Source organism: Elephas maximus, chromosome 3, assembly GCF_024166365.1.
Source record: "Elephas maximus indicus isolate mEleMax1 chromosome 3, mEleMax1 primary haplotype, whole genome shotgun sequence".
Classification (NCBI taxonomy): Eukaryota; Metazoa; Chordata; class Mammalia; order Proboscidea; family Elephantidae; genus Elephas; species Elephas maximus.
The window spans coordinates 117,550,261-117,557,738 of record NC_064821.1 but is presented as its reverse complement, the minus strand read 5'-3'; positions in this window follow the sequence as shown (position 1 = coordinate 117,557,738).

The following is a 7,478-nucleotide window of genomic DNA, read 5'->3' as shown; positions in this document are numbered from 1 at the left end:
CCTGCATATATTGCACTAAAACTCAGCCACAGCTCCACATATTTCACAGCTTTGCCTAAAGTCTTTGATGTCCTAGCAGCCTAAAAAGAGAATTTCAATTTCCACACACTCGATAATTTAAATTAGGGAGTTATTTAGGTACTAGGAGTAATAAATTCACTGACTATTTTATAAGTAAATTTAGGTTTTTTTTTTTTTCTTATTACTAAAGTTAAAAAGCATGCAAATCCTAAGTGTACAGCTCAATGGATTTTTACAAAGTGAAGATACATGTGTAACCAGAATCCAGAACAAGACAAAGAACATTACCAGAAATCCTTTCAGGCACTCCTTCAGTCCTTCACCCCACTCCCAAGGGTAACCACTGCCTAGAATAGTTTTCCCTGTTTTTAAACTTCATGTAAATAGAATCTTATATTATGTAAGATTTTATGTCCAGCTTTGTTCTATTTGTGAGTGTTATGGATTGAATTGTGTCCCTGAAACATGTGTGTTAACTTGGCTAGGCCACGATTCCCAGTATTGTATGATTGTCCACCATTCTTTCATCTCATGTTATTTTCCTAGGTGTTATAAATCCTACCTCTATGATGTTAATGAGGCAGGATTGGAGGCAGTTATGTTAGTGAGGCAGGACTCTATCTACAAGATTAGATTGTATCTTGAGTCAGTCTTTTTTGAGATATGAGAGAGAAGAGAGCAGGGAGACAGAGGGACCTCATACCACCAAGAAAGCAACTCTGGAAGCAGGGTGCGTACTTTGGACTCAGGGTTCCTGCACTGAGAAGCTCCTAGACCAGGGATTGATGACAAGAGGCTTCCCCCAGAACCGACAGAGAGAAAAATCCTTCCCCTGGAGCTGATGCCCTGAACTCAGACTTCTAGCCTTTTAAACTGTGAGAGAATAAATTTCTCTTGTGGTATTTGTTACAGCAGCACTACGTAACTAAGACAGTGAGTAATATCCATACTGTTCCATGAGATTCCAGGTTTTGTTTTTTTTTTTTTTAATTCTCATCGCTGTGTATGGTATCTCACTGTGTGGATATCCAATAATACATTTACCCAAGCTTATTAAATACATCCTCACCAACACTTAGTATCATCTAAGTTTTTCATTTTAGCCATTCTGATGGATGCATAGGGGTATCACATCATTATTTTAATCTGCATTTTCCTGACTTCAGTGCCAGCCAAGATGGAGTAAGTTCACCACAGGCTGTATTTCTACTGATTACAACTAAAAATTCTGAATAAAATATGAAAAGCAACTACCTGAGGACTCTGAAATGACTAAAGCAGGCAGGTTGGGAAGAAGAATCAAAACCTGGTGGAGTGGCTTTTGTGTTTGTTTGCTTTTCCTATTTTCTCTCATAGTTCTGACCTGAGGCCTGACCTTCAGTGTAGTTATGGTGACAGCACAGGCAGGAAAAACAGAAAGAAACCCCATATTTCTAGCCAGATAAGTATGGAAAAGGAGCCTCTGTGAGCCCAAGAGTGTGTGGGAGAAAACCTGCTTGTTTTCCTCTTGTTTCCCTTTGAGCTTTGAACCAAGGATGAGGGCCTAGGCATGGAGAGCTATAACACCAAGAGAAACGCTGTCTTTCTAGACAAGAGAACAATTTTTTATCTCTTTTCTATTACCATTTTGCCCAGAGAGGGGACCCTAATCAGCAGCTATAGCTGTGACAGGCAACTAATACTCCAAGAGAAACTTCATATTTCTGACAAAAGGGCCAGGAATAGGGGACACTCCAAGAATATTCTATGTATGAGCCAACACAAGTTCTGTGCTAACACCTGAAATGAGTATGTGTGGGATAGACATGTGTTATTAGACTGAAGGGGCATTTTGGGACTTCAGGAATGAAGGAAGAGCAACAGAAATGGCAAATATCTGAGTAAATATGAAAGACTACTTTTTTCCTGTTAAGTTCTTTAAAGTAAGTATGACTGCTGAAAACAAATATTACAAAAGTGTCAAATGAGTTTTCAGTGTATGGAAACGTAATGACAATTATAACATAAAGAAATGAGGGCAAAGGACCATATATTCATATATAGTTGTAAGGCTTCTACATTTTACTTACAGTGGTAAAATATTAACTATAAGTAGACTATGATAGGTGTCTTAGTCATCTAGTGCTGCTATAATACCACAAGTAGATGGCTTTAATGAAGAGGTATTTAAAGTAGGCTAAAAGTTCAAATTCACGGTGTCAGCTCCAGGTGAAGGCTTTCTTTCTCTGTTGGCTCTGGAGGAAGGTCCTTCTTGTCAATCTTTCCCTGGAGTAGGAGCTTCTCTGCGCAGGAACCCTGGGTCCAAAGACATGCTCTGCTCCTGGTGTTTCTTTCCTGGTGCTATGAGGTCCCTAACTCTCTGCTTGATTCCCTTTCCTTTTTATCTCGAGAGATAAAAGGTCGTGCAGGCCACACCCAAGGGAAACTCCCTTTACATTGGGTCAGGAATGTGACCTCGGTAAGGGTGTTACAATCTCACTGCAATTCTCTTTAACATAAAATTACAATCACAAAATGGAGGACAACCACACAATACTGGAAATCATGGCCCAGCCAAATTGATACACACATTTTTGGGGGGGCATAATTCAATCCATGACAACAGGTTAGGTAAGTATATTGTAATCCCCAATCACTGAAACATAAAAACACAAAGGGATATGACTGAAATGCCAATAAGTACATTAAAATAGAATACTAAAAAATTCAAATAATCCAAAAGAAGCCAGGAATAGTGGGAAAGAACAACAACAAAAAAAAAATCAATGAGATTAAACTGAAAATAAATGACAAAATGTTGTTGTTGTCGTTATGTGCTGTCGAGCAGGTTCCAACTCCTAGCAACCCTGTGAAGCACTGGCCAGTCCTGTACCATCCTCACAATTGTTTTTATGCTTCAGCCCATTATTGCAGCCATTGCGTCAGTCCATCTTGTTGAGGGTCTTCCTCTTTTTCACTGACCCTCTACTTTACCAAGCATGATGTCCTTCTCCAGGGACTGATCCTTCCTGATAACATGTCCAGAGTATGTAAAATGTAGTCTTGTCATCCTTGCTTCTAAGGAGCATTCTGGCTGTATTTCTTCCAAAACAGATTTGTTCATTCTGCTAGCTAAACTGGTATATTCAATATTCTTCTCTAACACCATAATTCAACGTTGTCAATTCTTCAGTCTTCCTTATTCATTGACCAGCTTCGCACGCACACGAGGCGATTGAAAACACCATGGCTCGGACCAGGCACACCTTAGTCCTTAAAGCGACATCTTTGCTTTTAAACACTTTTAAGAAGTCTTTTGCAGCAAATTTGCCCAATGCAGTACATCTTTTGATTTCTTGACTGCTACTTCCATGGGTGTTGATTGATTATGGAGCCAAGTAAAATGAAATCCTTGAAAACTTCAATCTTTTCTCCATTTATAATGATTTTGCTTATTGGTCCAGTTGTGAGGATTTTAGTTTTATTCATGTTGAGGTGTGACAAACGAGAAAATGGTAGATCTAAATCCAACCATATCAATAATTACATTAAATTTTTATGCTCTAAAAGCACCAAATAAAAGAGATTGTCAGACTGGACAAAAAACAAGACCCAGTTGTATGCTGTATACAAGGTATCACTTGGATTAATTTCCATGTCCCTGAAGACTAATGAAATTTATGCCTCTTCATATGTTTATTGACGATTTGAATCTCCTCTTTTGTGAAAACCGTGTTATTTATACACTCTGTTCACAAGTCCTTGGTCAGATATACATTTTGCAAATATCTTTTCCTACTCTGTTGTCCTTTCACTCTCTTAATGGTGACTTGATGAACTTAAGTTCCTAATTGTAATGTAGCTAAATTTATCAATTTTTTTTTCTTTAAGGTTCTTGTTGGGGTGTGTGTGTGTGTATGTGTGTTTTATTGAAGAAATCTCTGCCTACTCCACGGGCATAAAGATATTTTACCATGTTTTCTTCTAACATTACTGTTTTTCCTTTCACATTAATGTATCTATACCCCTGGCAATGAGTTTTGTGTATCATGTGAGGTAGGAATCTAGGTATTTTCTTTCCAAATGAATATTTGATTGATATTCATTTATTGAAAAAGATTATGCTATCAGCACACTGTAGTAACACCTTTAACATAAATCAAATGATCATGTATGAAGGGGTTATCTTTGTTAATATTTATCTTGTACATTTGTATAGAATATTTTAGTTTAGAATGTATAATGGAAAAGATAGAACTTTTGGAATTACACAGACTAAGATTTCAATTTACTACTTACTGATTGCTACTTCTGAGTTTCAGTTTCTTTATGTATTAAACGGGAATTAAAAATATTCATCTTACAAGATATAATAATTAAGTAAAATAACATATATATAGCGACTAGCATTATGTCTGACACAAAGAACGAATTCAGTTTCAGTATCCTTTACACCTTTCCCAATATACCCATAAAAACCCAGTGAGAAAATAAAATATCATTTTAATTTTAAATCATAATTGATATTTATAATAAAACATTTGCTTATTCTTTTTCAAATCTCCAATATCTACAGAAAAATATTTAAAAAAAAACTATTTGTCTTAGTTATCTAGTGCTGCTATAACGGAAATGCTACAAGTGGCTGGCTTCAACAAACAGAAGTTTATTCTCTCACAGTCTAGGAGGCTAGAAGTCTGAATTCAGGGCACCAGCTCCTGGGAAAGGATTTCTCTGTCGGCTCTGGGGAAAGGTCGTTGTCATCAATCTCAGTTTCTCAGTGCAGGAACCCTGGGTCCAAAGGACGCACTCTGCTCCTGGCTCTTTATTTTTGGTGGTAGGAGGTCCCTCTCCTCTCTGCTCGATTCTCTCTTTTATATTTCAAAAGAGATTAACTCAAAATACCTCATCCTATAGATCGAGTCATAACTCATTAACGTAATGGCCTCTAATCCTGCCTTCTTAACACCATAGAGGCTAGGATTTACAACACATAGGATAATCACATCAGATCACAAAATGGTGAACAACCACACAATATTGGGAATCATGGCCTAGCCAAGTTGATACATATTTTTTGGGGACATGATTCAATCCAGAAAACTATATGTTCTGCCTATGCACTTTACTATAAGAAATACATTAATGCCTAAAATATTATTATGCAAATATACTCTATACAATTTTACGTCTTTTCTCTTTTATAAAATGATTGGGAACATACGTCAGTAAATTTATAGAAAGTTGGACTATCTTCTTCAAAGGGTTGTCATATGTATTTAACAACCAAATGCTTGTAAAGCATTAAAATGCTGTCCAGTACTCAGGACACATTAAATGAATGCAGCTAACAACATTAGTAATAAATATTACCAATACCAAAATTATATAGTAACGAAATGCTAGTAACTAATATTATTAACACTAGTAGCAAAGCTACAAAATAGTAGTAAACTTCACGAACATTAGTACTAAAATGGAATATATGCACAAAGACTTGTAACTTACAGATAACTACTTTAAAAATAGATTATAGTTATCACATGAGGAAAAACACATTTTACACTCTTTTAAGTTAGTTTTGATTTGGAGAAATATACGAAAGGAAAATCATAGAATTGAGTTCTGTACTTCTTCCCAGGCATTGTTTTAAATGAAATGCCACATATAATTCATCTCAAAAGCATCTCTCTTTGGTCACCTAACACTGAAATTCATTGTGATATGGTAAGATTATGCCACACTTCAATGGAATTATGGTATGGAGTAATAACTGGCCTAGATGTGACAATGAGAAACTGAAGTACATAAAAAGCAATTTCAGTATTCCAGTCTGAGTTTTGACTGGGTATAGATAGTCACACTGCTACTTTTATGATTTGTTTAAATGCTGTTTTTACAGAATAGTCTTTGCAGAATAGAGGGCAACTAAAGCTTTAGCTAGTCTTTGAAGAATAGAGGGCAGCTGAGCATTAGCTGACTACCAGTCCCTAAAAGCCATATTATTCCATACTTGCTACTTCTCGTGGTGGTTAGAAGGTCAACAGCTGACAAGGCTTGACTTTTTATTTTTTGAAACCAGCTTAATCAGGCATAATTTACACACAACGAAATTTGCCAATTTTAAATATACAGCTTGATGATTTTTGACAAGTTTACCTATTAGTGTAACCACTACCATAATCAAGATATTGAATCATTCCAAAAAGTTCTCTCATGCCACTTTTCAGTAATCTTTTCTTTCCAAACCTACTCTGAGGCAATCATTAATCTGTTTTCTATGGCTAGTTCTGTTTTTTCTAGTATTTCATTTTATGTGAATGGAATAAAACAAATGAATATGAAAAAAGATAGACAACCTAACAGAAAAACAAGCAACTTGAACAGCCATCTTACAGAAGAGAAAATACAAATGGTCAATAAGCATTAAGAGATGCTTAATATCTCTGGTAATCAGGGAAATGTAAATTTAAGATCACAATAAGAGACTATTTTACACTACCTGACTTGTAAAAATTAAGAAATCCAACAGTACCCAATGCTGGTAGAACTGGTAACCCTTAAAATGCCACTAATAGGAGTATAAATTGGTACAACCACCTTGTATAGTAGTTTAGCATCCTCTTGTAAAGTTGAATAATCCCTCTCCTAGGTATATGCTCTAAAAAATTACTGCATTTGGTATCAGAAGCTATAATGTATAAGAATGTTCACAGCAGTGTTGTTTGTAATGGCAAAACCTGGGAAACATGAATAAGCTCTCACACAACAAAGTAATGTTACCAGTACACAGCAGTGAAAATAAAGAACTACAGCTACATGCAACTACATGCAACAACCTTGGACGAATCTAGAAGCATCATGTTGAGAGAAAAAGAGAATTGCATAAGATTCTATAATATTCTTACAATGCTCATTTATCAAATTAAATATACATAAACTAGGAAACGCTGGTGGAGTAGTGGTTAAGTGCTACAGCTGCTAACCACAAGGGTCGACAGTTTGAATCCACCAGGCGCTTCTTGGAAACTCTATAGGGCAGTTCTACTCTGTCCTATAGGGTCGCTATGAGTCCGAAGCGACTCAACAGCACTGGGTTTATACATAAACTTAATCTTTAAAAAGCAAAGTTATAAACCCAAAATACAGATGAGTGAGAGGCAAGGGGATGGAATAGGGTAAAAATAGGTATTTTCAACAATATTGGCAATATCTTAGTTAAAAAGCATTGGTCGGTTCCCAGGTGTGCATTGCTTACTTATCTATTAATCTATTTATATAAAACCAAACCCAATGCCGTTGAGTCGATTCGGACACATAGCGACCCTACAGGAGAGAGTAGAACTGCCCCATAGAGTTTCCAAGGAGCGCCTGGCAGATTCGAGCTGCCGACCCTTTGGTTAGCAGCCGTAGCACTTAACCACTACACCACCAGGGTTTTCACAATCTATTTATGTATCTAATAATACATTTTAAAC